At 35.5% G+C, this 14,761-nt stretch overlaps 1 protein-coding gene across 5 annotated transcripts in view; it reads left to right on the top strand.

Annotated features, from left to right (window-relative positions):
- Positions 1–14,761, top strand: part of khdrbs2 (KH domain containing, RNA binding, signal transduction associated 2) — a 114,155-nt gene that overhangs the window by 94,377 nt on the left and 5,017 nt on the right. For 2 of the 5 annotated variants that reach the window (XR_006927434.1, XR_006927427.1), the window contains exons 11-12: positions 5,961–6,081; positions 13,001–13,131. The gene's annotated coding sequence lies outside the window, so the exon portion shown is untranslated. Of the gene's footprint in view, positions 1–5,960; positions 6,082–13,000; positions 13,132–13,906; positions 13,952–14,761 lie in introns of those variants that run through there. The other 3 variants (XM_046862185.1, XM_046862168.1, XR_006927428.1) reach the window with 2 other exon arrangements.

The following is a 14,761-nucleotide window of genomic DNA, read 5'->3' as shown; positions in this document are numbered from 1 at the left end:
CCTGTGTAACAATTACAAAATAAATATTTTTTATCAGAGCACATGAGGAAGAAACTGAGAGTGATGGGAATCTTTTAACGCTTTGCTGTGACAACACAACTAATAAGCCATTTAACTGCCTAGCAGAAACTTTGCATGGGGTTCGCTCGAAGGTGAACCGCTATTTGTGATGTGTCGGGCTTGCTGGATGGGGCGTACATGTTAATTACACACATGACTGAGAGTCTCCAGGGACTAGTTATGATCTCGAGTGGAAAGGTGGCCTTGGGAAAGAAGGCGTTGAGCATTTTGTAATTAACACTTCCTTTAATTATCCTGCAGGAGCTCTGCTTTCCAACTGAGACACATCCTCTATAACAAGACAATGAGAGATACTTAGACGTGCACACACTTGAGAAGTATATTCATTGGCTTTTAAAGGGAAAATACATATTCATTGGTTTTTAAAGGGAAAACACAGAAGGAGAAATGTATGAAGAAAAGCTGCTCAGTGGTTTAGTAAAATGTACAGTCCTGGACCATAATAAAATGGGTCAAGCAAAGCTTTTAATTGTCTAAACAACAAATTACTGATCATAAAATTAAACAAGAATAAAACAAATGCACTCTTGAGGCCTCCTGTGCCACCATTCGCTCATTTACTTTTGCTACAGCAAACAACAAGCTAAAAACAGGGAAATTCACTTTTATTGTCTTATACACAAAAGTCAAATTACTTTAAAGATAAAAAATATGTAATGTAAAATTAAAACACAAAAGATTTCTTAAAAGATTAGTCCTTGTTTGGTTATCTAGCATGCCTGATAACAAGCTCATAAATAGATCTATCATTAGTAAGGAATATACACTATTTTGTTTATTTCTTGACAATTTTCTGATCAAGTATTTGTTGTAACAAACATTTAAAGTTTAATATTTTGTCCCCCCCCCCAGTTTAGGATTTGCCAGAGCGCATTACGTGTTACTGTAGGTCATGTGCAAGATATTAAACTTTGTGAGATCAGATTCCTCAGGGGTGGAAAATAAGTTATCATCACATACAGAATTTATTATTTAAAGATGAGCCAATAAAAGAGATGAAATGAATCCGTAGGGCATTGCTTGGAGTAGGCGGTACTGATAGAGCCAAGGTTTATTTCATAATACCTTTTGCTTACTAAAAGGTTTAAAGACCAATCCCATACATGTATGAACACCTGCATGGCCTTTATCAATATGCACGTGCTTATCAGACAAGATGTGTGTTTTGATGATTGTCATGTGTCATGTGTCCCCTGCTGGTATTACATTTACAACTATGCATATAAAAATAAATATAAAATAAAACCATATTTTTAATTATTATTATTATTATTTTTATTATTACATTACTATTTGAATATATATATATATATATATATATATATATATATATATATATATATATATATATATATATATATTTTTTTTTTTTGTGTGTGTGTGTGTGTGTGTGTGTGTTCTGTTTTTCCTTATGTTTTATTGATACTGTGATATTGATTGAAAAATGGCTAATTCAAATTTACAATCCTATAAAACAGATAACAAATTAATAAGTTATCACTAAATAATAGCATGGGTGCTAGTTAACCACATGCATTGACACATGCAAATTCTGTTAATTTACCTAATTTACTTTTATCTTGAAATATTGTTGCCTGAGATTTCTCGACTTCACTGTTGAAAAAAAATAATAGATTTTCATGGTGGCCTGAATATCAGCACAATCATAAAATCGTCTAGATGGCCAAAAGCTTAAAAATTTCAAGATAGTTTTCTCATAAGATGTTTCGCTCTCATAAATAATGCTAGTGCAGATGTTTGAGACAAAAGAGATGAAATTGCAGTATCACCAAATTGATCTATATTCTACAAGCAGATGAAAGATTGTTAATTCAATTCGCTTCAAGTCCTTTGTGATTAGAAACATATCAGATATGTTCAGGTAAAAAAAAAAAAAGTACAAATTTTATTCTGGTATAAGTTTAATGTAATGTGCATATTCCTTAGGAAGCTTGTTAATGCTTAATTGTGTGACATGGTCAGGAATATTTGCCATTTAAAATATCTAAGTGTGTGTGTCAGTGTGTTAATTCAGTTTGAGCGTTCACACCTATAGCTGCTTTCACATGAGCTGGTTTTCACTCATGTTCTGTTCACATACTCAGTGCTCAGGTGTTGTTTGTGATTTCACCTAAAAGTGCTGTGGCTGGAAGAGCTTTTCTGCTGACGGGACAGAAAATACACTGTAACTAACACCATTAATACTAATTCTGCCTTTTGATTGGAACTAATTATCAGTTTGTTTTTAAAAACTTTGATTAAAATTTGTCCGACTATCAGGGCCAGTGTTTGGAATGTAGCAATCCACATCCATCTATATTCAGGAGACAAAGAGAGCTAAATTTGCGATGCTTTCTATTGGATGTTACTCTCAACCCTGTCAATGAGAGTGACTCGGGTCAATTGTGGATGCCGGCTTGGTTCTAATGTATGTGGAAGAGGGCAGATAGCTTTCCTTTTTTTGTTTTTTGTTTTTTTTGGTATTTATAAACAGCAGGCATGTAAATATGACCATGATCTAATTAGACATTTAACAAAACATCCCAGAATCCCAGAAGCAATAAATTGTTGTAAGATATTCTGATTTGCTGTCTTCCAGTAAAATACCAAATACTACAAGGCGACTGCTTCTGTCATTTATTCATTTGTGTAAATGTTTGTGTCTAGCCACAGGGTAGTGTTTTTCTTTGGGTATTCAGCACCTTGCCTGCTTTATACAGTATGTCTCAGAGAAAAGAAATACTGATTTTCTAATAGTTAATTAATTCTGGTGAACAGAATACTTTCTGTTGCATAAAGGAATATTTCAGATTTCATATTCATTGACTATTACTATGTCTAATAGCACTGTGTCCTCCATGTTGGCTTTTCTTTGCTCGCCCATTCCATAGCATTGCATGTGTTTGAGGGAAAAGCACAGAATGAAAAAGCAGCCTAATTATTTCCTCACAGGTGAGAAGATTAGCACTTTGTGTTTGGTGTCTTGTGCAGCCACTTTCTCAGGAGCACTGATGCAAATTTGTCATTACAGTCATGAGCATGATTATATTCTCTCCCACTCAGATAGACATTTCACTAACTTCACATTTTTCTGCCACATTTAACCGGGCTGAAAGTTAATGAAGCGTTTTCTTGGTGAAATTATACTCGTTTTCGACATGCACGTTCTGCACGTCCGTTGAAAAGATAAAAACATGCAATCTGGCATGCATTCAGATTTGTTGCTCTGGCACAGGAGTAAATGCATTTCTAATGACAGGAACAGATTAATTCTTGATTTGCTCATCTAAAAAAGTAAGCCTAATTTACAAACACAAAATCCAATTTGATGTAACATAACAATAGTGTTTCCATCATATTGAGCTAAAAAAACTGTTTATGATGGCAGAGTCTGCCATTGTTTAGGTATAACAGACAGTGCAGATTGTGCAGTTTGAATGAAAGCATTTTGCACAATGCCAAGATGAGTCCTCAAACCTTTCTATTAGGCACAAAGGTAGAAGGACATTGCATATCTGATAATACACCTCACCCATGGCCTGTGCGTCAGCATTTTCATACATACCTTTTGAATGAATGCATCAGAGCTTCATTTACTTTACACCCGCACCCACATTTCAATAAATACGTATGTTTCCAGTACTGGTAAAAAAAAATATTTACTGCAAGAGCCAGTGAAGGAAAATCAGGCTTTAATTTAATAGAATGCATATCAACATTAACTACAAAAAAAGCAACACTTATTAAATATACAGTACAGACCAAAAGTTTGGACACACCTTCTCATTCAAAGAGTTTTTTTTATTTTCATGACTATGAAAATTGTAGATTCACACTGAAGGCATCAAAACTATGAATTAACACATGTGGAATTATATATGGAATTATATACATAACAAAAAAGTGTGAAACAACTGAAAAATGTCATATTGTAGGTTCTTCAAAGTAGCCACCTTTTGCTTTGATTACTGCTTTGCACACTCTTGGCATTCTCTTAATGAGCTTCAAGAGGTAGTCACCTGAAATGGTCTTCCAACAGTCTTGAAGGAGTTCCCCGAGAGATGCTTGGCACTTGTTGGTCCTTTTGCCTTCACTCTGCGGTCCAGCTCACCCCTAAACCATCTCGATTGGGTTCAGGTCCGGTGACTGTGGAGGCCAGGTCATCTGGCGCAGCACCCCATCACTCTCCTTCTTGGTCAAATAGCCCTTGATGCCTTCAGTGTGACTCTACAATTTTCATAGTCATGAAAATAAAGAAACTCTTTGAATGAGAAGGTGTGTCCAAACTTTTGGTCTGTACTGTATATTAGTCTTACGATATATAATGCCGTGAGAGCCTTTTTTTTGTCCATTAATATCACTTGTTTAAGTTTACAAAAGAGCTTACGTCAGGCATGACAAAGAGTTTTTTGTTTTGTTTTGTTTTGTTTGTTTTTTCAACGAAGGTGCTTTCTCTTCATATAGTCTCATTATCGCTTGCACCTTTTTTCACACACTGATGAGTGCTCAGTGGTGCAGCTCTGCGAAAGCTGCATGTTGATTCAAAAATTGCGTTCAGATGGTTTTAAACACAGCAGGCTAACAAACACACAATTAAATGTTAAGGGCTCTAAACACTTACGTTTCAAGAGAGCAAGCCTGACCCTCTTTCATGTTCACATTCATACGGTTATGGCTGTGAAGTGTGAATAATGTAGAGTGTGTTGTACATTCAGCCATTTGAAATTTTAGGAAATTACTCCCAGATAATACCCTTTATTATAGGTGGTGTGAAGTGGAAACTCATGCAGTGCAGACCTAAACACCCAAACAAGCCTGGTGTACAGTTCAGGGCTAGAAAAAAATGTTGGGATAAAAATAAGACGGTTGAAGAGTTGTTCTGTCTGTAGAAACTTGTTTACTTGTTCAGTAGGGGTTAATTTTGTACAACAGCAGCTCTGAAAGGACATTTCGGATTCTGTAGTGACAGCTTCTTCACATAATTGTGATTAAAAAAATGTACATCATTGTTAGGTTGTTGATTGACATTCTGTGACAGAATTTCTTTTAGTATTTCAGGAAAGAATCTCCAGCATCAACACTTTGGTTTCCTCACAGAGGAATTTATTTCTTTGTGGGAAAAAGAAGACTGATTGCTGTTAGAATGTTAATGCTAAACCATAACTATAGCTGGATACAAATTATAGATTCAATCTTCAACATAATTAAATGAATATTTGCAAATTATGAATTTAATAAGTATAATATTCTTATTCTTGATCAACTTATTTCCATAAAGAGGCTTTGTGACAGTGTTTGTTGTTGAAGGGGCAATACAAATAAAAATGAATTGAATATGAATACACTTTGTTGTTTTCTGTTTGTCCTATAGATAGTCTAGAATATATATTTTGATATATTTGTCTTGGTAGATAAGTGTTTGTGATGGAGTGGTTTGAAATATGAAACTTTAACAAACCTTGAGTCAAGCTAAACCAAAATCTAGATATCTACCACCTGATTATAAGCACCTTCTGTCCTGTGCGTGCGGTCTTAAACAGATGAGAAACACACCTTCAGAAATGACACGCATCAGATAAAACAGTTTACTCTCATTTAAAATGAGCAGCACCAAATGCTGGGGATGTGTTAACAAGCGGGAGCGTCAGAGCTACAGACGGTAACATGTAATGAACTGCGCCTCAATATTCACTTCACTTCATCATCATACCTCGATGCTTCATTTAGCTTCCCCTCGGGCTGCAGTTCATATCAGATAGCAAACAGCTGCATCAGCCTCTGCGTCTCTCCTCTCCTGCTGCTCAGAGTCGGTTATCACTTTGTGGGACCGCATGTTTAAATGCCCTGTTTGTCTAATGTATGAGGCGTCTGTGTTGCAGATTCACTGCAGTGTGTATAAAGAACTGAAGGCTGATAAAACCAGAGCAGAGAAGTAATCTCACCTGCTAGATGTGACAATCAGCTCCACTCATCAACAGCCTGCTGCTACCCCAAGGCCTGGTGAGTATCTGAAAGCAGGAGAAACACTTTTCTCAGTATGTACAGAGCACATGTTTGATTTCTTGCCATATGTCTTTAGGTGAAGAATACATTTACTGTGACACAATGGTTGATTAAACAACAAAGTAGATATTTATTTTTGCAAAAATATTCCCCTTCATGGGTAAATACTTCAGAAGGCACACCTTTGGCTGCAAATCCAGCTGCAAGTCTTTTGGGATAAGTTTCAATTAGCTTTGCACATCTGGATGGTGATATTCTTGCCTATTCCGATTCACCGTCAGATTTATCAGGGACTTTTTAATGCTTCTTGGTTTTGAATCACTCTAGTTTAACTTTAGCAGTATACTTAGGGCCACTGTCCCTTCTGCAGGTAAACTTCTTCCTTCATCTCAACTCTCTTCAGATTAGGACAGGTTATCTTCTATTCTAATTACCATGTGTTTGGCTCCATCTATCCATCTCGGCCTCAACCTTGACAAGTTTAATTACACACAGGTGAACTTCATTTAACTAATTATTGTGTCACGTCTGCATGCACCAGAGCTATTTTAAGGGTTTCAACATCAGTGAGGGTGAATACTTTTTCTACATTTTACTTGTTAATAAAGAAATTATAAATTAATGTTTGGTTACTAAAGAAAGAAAAAATGGATAGTTACCTAGAGTTGAATTTATTGCCAAATAATAAATACACTATATGAAATGTACTCAGAAACATATTATTTGGACTGGCAGATATATTAAAAATTATATATTTAGACCAGTTTATATTATCAGGTGGCAGGGACAGAAACATGTGTAAATACAATGCTTTATTAAAAAACCTTGCAACAATCCAAATCATGAACAGAAAACAACCTAAACTAAACAAAGTAAGAGTCAAAATCCAGAAAGCAGAAACCAAAACAACAAAATCTAAAGCTTAGCATGGACTGGACAAAGACACAGAACATATACTAACAAAAAGCTGATGATGTGGCAAGTGCAAGAATTTAAATGTAAAGCACTACCAAAGTTATTTTTTTAATTATAGGTAGAATGATAAATGCAACGATGAGCTTGTGTAAGGTGACAGTGTGTAACTGTTCTCTAGGGATACACGTTGTATTGGTATGACCTGGTACTTGCATATTTTTTTTGCTTCTCACTAAAAAGTATGCACTTTAAAAAAATATATAAGTATAAACTTTTAGTGCACAGTGTAAGTTGACAGTGAACATGATAAAATATGTGGGTGTTGAGTGTTCGTGGTTCATGGCAGCTCTGTTTGTAGGCCACATTGTAATTTAGTAAATGTAGTGTAACGTGACAATGTGTTATATATTATGTATATTATGTTTTAAGATTTTAGTGTTTCTATTAGAAAAAATTATTTGCTGCAACAGAAAATAATGTCTTATTAACTTCAGGAAAGAGGTAGGTGAGGAACTAACAGGAACTAACTTCCTTGTAGAGGAAGGAACTCGCTTGCAGATGTTACATTATAATAAACTGATAAAGATTGTAATGTGTAATGTTGTAAGAAGGTATACAAACTATTTTTTGAATCAGGTTGCATTGCACCAGCTGATTGTTCACCCAAAAGTATTTTATCCCTAAAATGTTATACTATGAAATTGATTTATTGGTGACATGATAGATAGAGCAAAATTGATTACCATGCAATTTTTTAAAAAAATGTATGAGGTTTTATTTTTTATATCTTGTTTCTATATAAAATATATTATATTTAAGTACTATGAATCCTGATTGCTACTAGATTATTTTATTTGATCACCTGGAAAATCATAATAAATTTACTATTGTTTGTTGGAACAAACATTTTTTTGAAATACTATCTAGTTTAAAAATCAAGAGTTTCAGTTTTAACTGCTGCATTCCTCATCATTTTTACTGCAAAGGTCTATCATCCATGGGTTAAGACAAGATTCATTATTCAGTCAGAGTTGGTTTAAAAAAGAGACCCATCTTCCTCAAGGCTTTCTGGCATTTTTTATCAGCTGCGTCAAGCTCAGAGCTTCAGGCCGTGTTTGCACAGCATCTGTTTATTTGGCGTTGTGAAGTCATATCATTAGTATTGCAGGGGTAGAATGGATGCTGCTGTCACTCATGCTGCATTTGCCAGAAGCTTCTCTCAGAGCACAAGAGCCAGGTGGCACATGTTCTGGGTGCTTAGTGTATGTGTGTGAATGGAGGGAGGAGTGGAAGTGAACAGATCCCTAATGTTTACTCTCCCTGCTAGAAATCAGACGAGCAGTAACTCAGATCTCCACCTCCCACCACTACAGCCTTTATCACATATTTTACTCAGTTCACTTTCAGGTGCCTCGTACCTTTACGGTGACTTCTAATGGTTATTTTACCAGCAGCAATTTCCACCTGTTTAACAATTATGCAGTCAGAGTAACCAAGTTCCCTAATGATGGCAAAATAAAAATAAAAAAAAAAAAAATTTTATATATATTGTGCTTTTAGAAATATTTTTACATTTATATTTTTCTGTATATCAGAGTTACTATACCTTATTGTCTCTAGTTGTGTCCAATTCAACATATTTAAAAAATGCATACTTCAAGTTTATGGTACTAATTTCAAGATATTGAGTTACTAGTACTACTACTATAACCAACACTGCTGCTACTACAACCACCACTATTACTACAACCACTGCTATTACAACTACTACTACTACTACAACCACATCACAACTACTAAGTTAAGGGCCATGTATTTCGCCTTCAGTGGTGTCATTCCTGAGTCAATCCACCTCTTAATATCATCATTATGATGCCACAGCTTCATAAATAGTATAAAGATATGCAGTATAATAGAGCGCTGCATCACAGACAGGTATTTCATGCAGAGAGATTGAATGGCATTACTAAAGCAAGAAAACCTGCTGAACACAATTCAGTTCATTTTTTTTTTTCATTCAAAATAAAAGGTAAATTGTGTGTTTTTGTGCAAATTCTAGAGGAGAGAAAACAAAAACATATAAATGGTTCATGAAAAAGCTGAACAACTGCTTTGAACTGTTTTGGCTGACCTTTCCTCATGATGTCCAGCTTTTCTTGTAAAGTGTGTCTTGCAAACGTCCTTGTAAGTGTATCTGTGACTAAATCAATTTCTTCTCCTCTGTCAGCCGTTGTGGAATGAAAAAAAACAGCTATTAAATCCACATGAATATATTTGAGCTTGTGCAGTTTGCAGTAGATGCATGTTGGGAATCTGACCAGTGTGCTGGATCATCCAGTCACACCCAAAAGATGAAACGCTATGAAATGAAAATAAAAGACTATTTAATATTTTTTTTATTATTTTGGAAATATTTAAATAATTTAATACATATTCATGAACAGAAATATATTAAAACGTAAGTCACTGATTCTGATCACCTACTACCGCAAACAAAAACTAATATTAAATTCAATTAAAACATATTTGTATAGCATTTTTAGCACTTTTTTTTTTCACTTATTTACAGTATAATGTACATTTTTACATAATAAATTAGTTCCTTTAAGTTTATCCTTCATGAGCAAACCAGTGCAGAAAGTAGCCAGTAAAACCTTCCTAAGATGTTATGATGAAGAAACCTTCAGAATTAGAGTCAGAATACTTTATTTTTTAAGGGAAATTAATTAATTATTGAGAGGAACCAGACTTAAAACAGAACCTATTCACCTCTGGGTGACATCTAATGTCCAGTAGCAAACTGTTTATATTACTACTATTACTACTACTACTACAACTACTACTACTACTACTAACAATAATAATAATACCAATAATACTATAAATCCACGGAGCACAGACACCACTGAACAGAGGGCTGAGAATCAGTAATAATGGAAATGTGACACCACATCCTGCCGTACAAATCTGATGATTATGTAATACCGTTATACTTTGCAAAGTACCAGTGATTGCAGTTAATAAATACGGACTTCTATAATAACTACTAAGTGCTTACTGTAATGAAAAAAGTCTTTCAAATAAGCTGACTTGTCCGTCCATCCATACCAACAGGTTTAAGAATGAAAACTGGACTGATTTTGCCAAAGCAAGGTTCCTAGTATACACTGTCTATACACCTCTGTTAAAAACCAAAACATTTTCACTGTTGCTTGTAATACAGCACTCTGTCATTTTGGATAAAATTCTAACAAGCTAGTATCTTGATTTTCAAATTTTATTCCACTCTTCCATGTACAAATACTCCTGAAATATTAAATCACAAGGGATCCTAAAGTCAGTCCAAAGGCTTCCAATGTGATTTAGATCTCGATTCTGACAGGACCTTTTCGAATTGTTGAAGCCTTTGCTTTGTTGATTTGGAATTGTGCTTTGCGTCATTATCTTGCCGAAAGTTTACTATTATTTTCTTTAATCTTTAGCTGTTTAACAGAGGACACAATAAATTGTTTCTTGGAGCTAACCATGATTATGTTGACTAAAATTTAGCAGCACCATAACATGATGTATCCAACATCATGCTTCACTGTAGCTATTTTGTTTCTTTAAGAGTTAAAATGTCATGTCTTTGCAAAAATGCATTTAGAATTATGCTCTTGCACTTTTCAGACCATCACACATTTTGCCACATGTTTGGGGTGATTTAGTCTAGCCACTCTACCCATTGCCCAGACATGTGAAGAATAGTTGTCATCTGAATAGATACCTCCACATCATATCCAGAGAGTGCTCGGTGCAGCTCCATTAATGTTACCACAGATGTCTTGAAAGATCTCTCCACTTGTTGATGACAGTATTCACAGTACTCCATGATATCTAATGGTTTGAAGATTTTATCCCTGTCTTTCAAATAGATCTCATACATGCTTTGTAAGCTCTTTATTGCCCATGGCTTCAGCAGCCGTATGAAAGCAAAAAAAATCCCAAAACCCGAACAGAATCTTTATTTGGGGTCAATTAATATGTCCTCTGATTGCTGGTGTATAATTAAATTTATTTTGTACCATTAATTTTTATAATTAATGATTATTCTGAACATATTTACATGACCTATTGTGAAAGTACAGCATGTGCACACTAGGTTTTTGTCACAGTTATGCTCAATAAGCTTATATTCACAATATATACTGTATATTAGAAATTCTATTATATATGACTTCCATTCATGATCTGTTTGAGTATAAGAAGCAAATCGAACTGAAATGAATTAGTACTCTTTGTTTTTGTTTTTTTTAAGTGCTCATTCAGTTAGTTGTTAGTTGAAAGAGCCTGTGCTGATCATAATCCAGCAAACCCATACTTAAGTCTCTCATGATTTAAGAGTCAATTAATTCAACCTGACTTAGAATTCATATGTTTGACAGTGATACAATGACACCATCTGCTTGTAAGGGAGCACTGCCACTCTCTACCTTATTGACACAATGGGAACAAGGCACACTTGGCAGAATCAGCATAGGGATTTGTTCTGGAAACCAAAGATAATTGCAGCACTACACATATGGACTGAGTCTCCTCATGCCATCCCATCTTTAGCTGGATGTGTGTGTTATCTCTCTTTTACACTGGAAAAAGTTGTGGTTTTGTTTTCTTGTAATAAGAAAGTTCATTGATTCCAGCCTTAGTTTAGAAGTGTGTCCATGAAATTGCCTCAGTTTTTATGTCTTGTTGCCTACTAGTCTGAATTTGGTAAACGCATCTTCCGTTCAATGATTTATCCTGCTGTTAAAGGATGGGATTGGAAAAACATCAGTGTACCAGTGCATGGCAAATACAATTTCTATGATCATTTTTGTCAGCTGCTGTGAAAACTGACAGAGAGAGAAAAGGTAGCCAAGCATTATCATAGCAATTAAGGCTCACCACAAAGTCCCCAATTTGCAGCATCTGTAACCCTCAGCTGCTCACCTTTATGCCTGTATGGCATGTTTAATATAGTTATATGTTTGGATCAAAGAACCTTTTCAAATAAACAAATCTATATTCATCATTGCAATGCAAAGTGTAGATTGTTTCTTATGTAGATTCAAATGTTTATTTGTTCATTTTACACAGTCTTAGCCATTGATTTTGTAACTTGCTTTTTCTATTGTGTGCATGCTGAGCCTACTTTTGTGCTCCATGAGCCAGCAAATCTTTTCAGTCATGACCAAGAATCCCTCATTTGTCATTAAGCCTATCGGTATTTGAGTCAGCGAAACGTTTTCGTCATGGTCGAGAGTCTGTCATTTATCATGAAGCCAGTCTGTGTTGAAGTCAATAAATCGTTTTGGTTCCGCCCAAAATTGGCTCATTTATTATTTAGCAAATCAGTGTCTGATTTGAGTCAGTGAATCATATTGATCATGAAGATTGAAGTTTACTTATTTGTCTCTGTGCAAATTAAGTTGAATCGTGTGAATATTTCCAGTCATGAATAAGATCTCCATATTTTCCTTTAGCGAGTCAATGTTTCATTCAGTGTTTCATTCAATATTTTTGGTCATGATTGCTATTCACTTATTTGTTGGTTTTCGAATGAGGAAATCTTCTCAGTCATGATCTATATTTGCTTATCTGTCTGGACATTTCAATTAAGTAAAAGTTTCTACAAGCACTTTTTCTTTTACCTCCTTACATTTACAATTAAGTAGTATGTGTCTGTACTCTTTTTGTCCCTGACAGTAACTGCCTGCCACATCACATGTAATAACTTGATATTGCTATTTTATAAGCATAAGCAGTAAAAGAACGGAACCAACCACATTTAACCGTAGTTCAGAAGGTTTATGTATATTTCAGTCTCAAAAGTTTTATGCCAGCTTCCACATTAAAAGAACACAATGATTAAAAGGCAATAGAGTAACATGATAATTTAATCCTAATGAAGAACTTGGGTTTTTTTTGTACTGGTAAACCAGCAATGTGCAGCTTGTTGAGAGTGATTACTGTGTGTTATTAGGCTCCAGAGCAGAGACAGAGGCAGCCAGAGCAGAGCGATGTCCTCTCTGTCCTTTCCTTTCCAGAGGCCCAGAGCAGATGATCAGCCTCAAGGTCCCTTACTGATCACAGCTGTCAAAAGATCCTTAGCAGGTCAGTGAACAAAATATCATACACTGTTCATTACTTTATAACCCAGATTTTGGATTGTATAACTTTTCTACCTTTGCATAAATATATATTAATATTGCTACTTCAACATTATGTAATATTTTAGTGCTGCTTAACAGCTAAGGCTCTGTGCTACTGATTAGAAGATCATGAGTTTAAGCCCCAGCACTGCTAAGCTACTACTGTTGGGACTTTGAGTGAAACCTTTGACTTTCTTTGCACCAAAAGTGTTGTATCTCTGACCCCAGCTTCCTAACCAGCTACAATATGTACAGGAAAAACTTATCTGTACCTGTATACGTAAAAAAGGGTTTGTTTTGAATCTTAAAGAAAGGTACATTCTTTTTTTGTATTAAAGGTACATTCTTTTTGATGTCTAAATTAAATTAAAGTAGAGACCCTGCAGAAGCCCTCTTGGATTGAATGCCTGATTGGAAATACATCATAGTTATTAGGGCAGGCTACATGACAAATTCCTATTAAAATATATTTACAAATCGAGTCACAAAACATTTTATGATATATTGTAATATATTTTTGTGTGGTAAAGGTAATTTACAAGCTGCCTAAAATTCTGTACTGCCTTAAACTGTTGTTTTAAATTATACTATATAATTTTATATATATATATATATATATATATATATATATATATATATATATATATATATATATATATATATAGTACAGACCAAAGTTTGGACACACCTTCTCATTCAAAGAGTTTTCTTTATTTTCATGACTATGAAAATTGTAGAGTCACACTGAAGGCATCAAGGGCTGTTTGACCAAGAAGGAGAGTGATGGGGTGCTGCGCCAGATGACCTGGCCTCCACAGTCACCGGACCTGAACCCAATCGAGATGGTTTAGGGGTGAGCTGGACCGCAGAGTGAAGGCAAAAGGGCCAACAAGTGCCAAGCATCTCTCAGGGAACTCCTTCAAGACTGTTGGAAGACCATTTCAGGTGACTACCTCTTGAAGCTCATCAAGAGAATGCCAAGAGTGTGCAAAGCAGTAATCAAAGCAAAAGGTGGCTACTTTGAAGAACCTACAATATGACATTTTTCAGTTGTTTCACACTTTTTTGTTATGTATATAATTCCATATATAATTCCACATGTGTTAATTCATAGTTTTGATGCCTTCAGTGTGAATCTACAATTTTCTTAGTCATGAAAATAAAGAAAACTCTTTGAATGAGAAGGTGTGTCCAAACTTTTGGTCTGTACTGTATATATATATTGTAGCGACTCGCCAGCACGTCGGGCTGAACACAGACACGGGAAACTTAAATTGGGGTTACGGTGTCTTTATTAGGGACTAGAACTCAAAGTAAAAGGTAGGGCTATTGTGTTTTGGTGCCTGGGAAAGAGGGGGTAAAAGTGGCGGGAGAAGGAGCGGTACGTTCTCGCTGCGCTCCGATGCCTTAGGTCCCGACAGGCAGGCTGACTCTGCCACGGTCACCATCGGCTCGTAGGGGTCAGGGTCTTCCTGCCGCAGGGCCGATGAATCTCCTTCACTTACCAGGCGTTGCGAGGGTCTGGCGGGAATTCCTCTTCCGCATCTGCCGTCTTTTGCCTGTAGTGGGAAAAATAGGGGAGAGAGCTGCTA

Source organism: Silurus meridionalis, chromosome 2 (genome assembly GCF_014805685.1).
Source record: "Silurus meridionalis isolate SWU-2019-XX chromosome 2, ASM1480568v1, whole genome shotgun sequence".
Taxonomy (NCBI): Eukaryota; Metazoa; Chordata; class Actinopteri; order Siluriformes; family Siluridae; genus Silurus; species Silurus meridionalis.
This window is presented reverse-complemented; position numbering and strand designations above follow the sequence as displayed.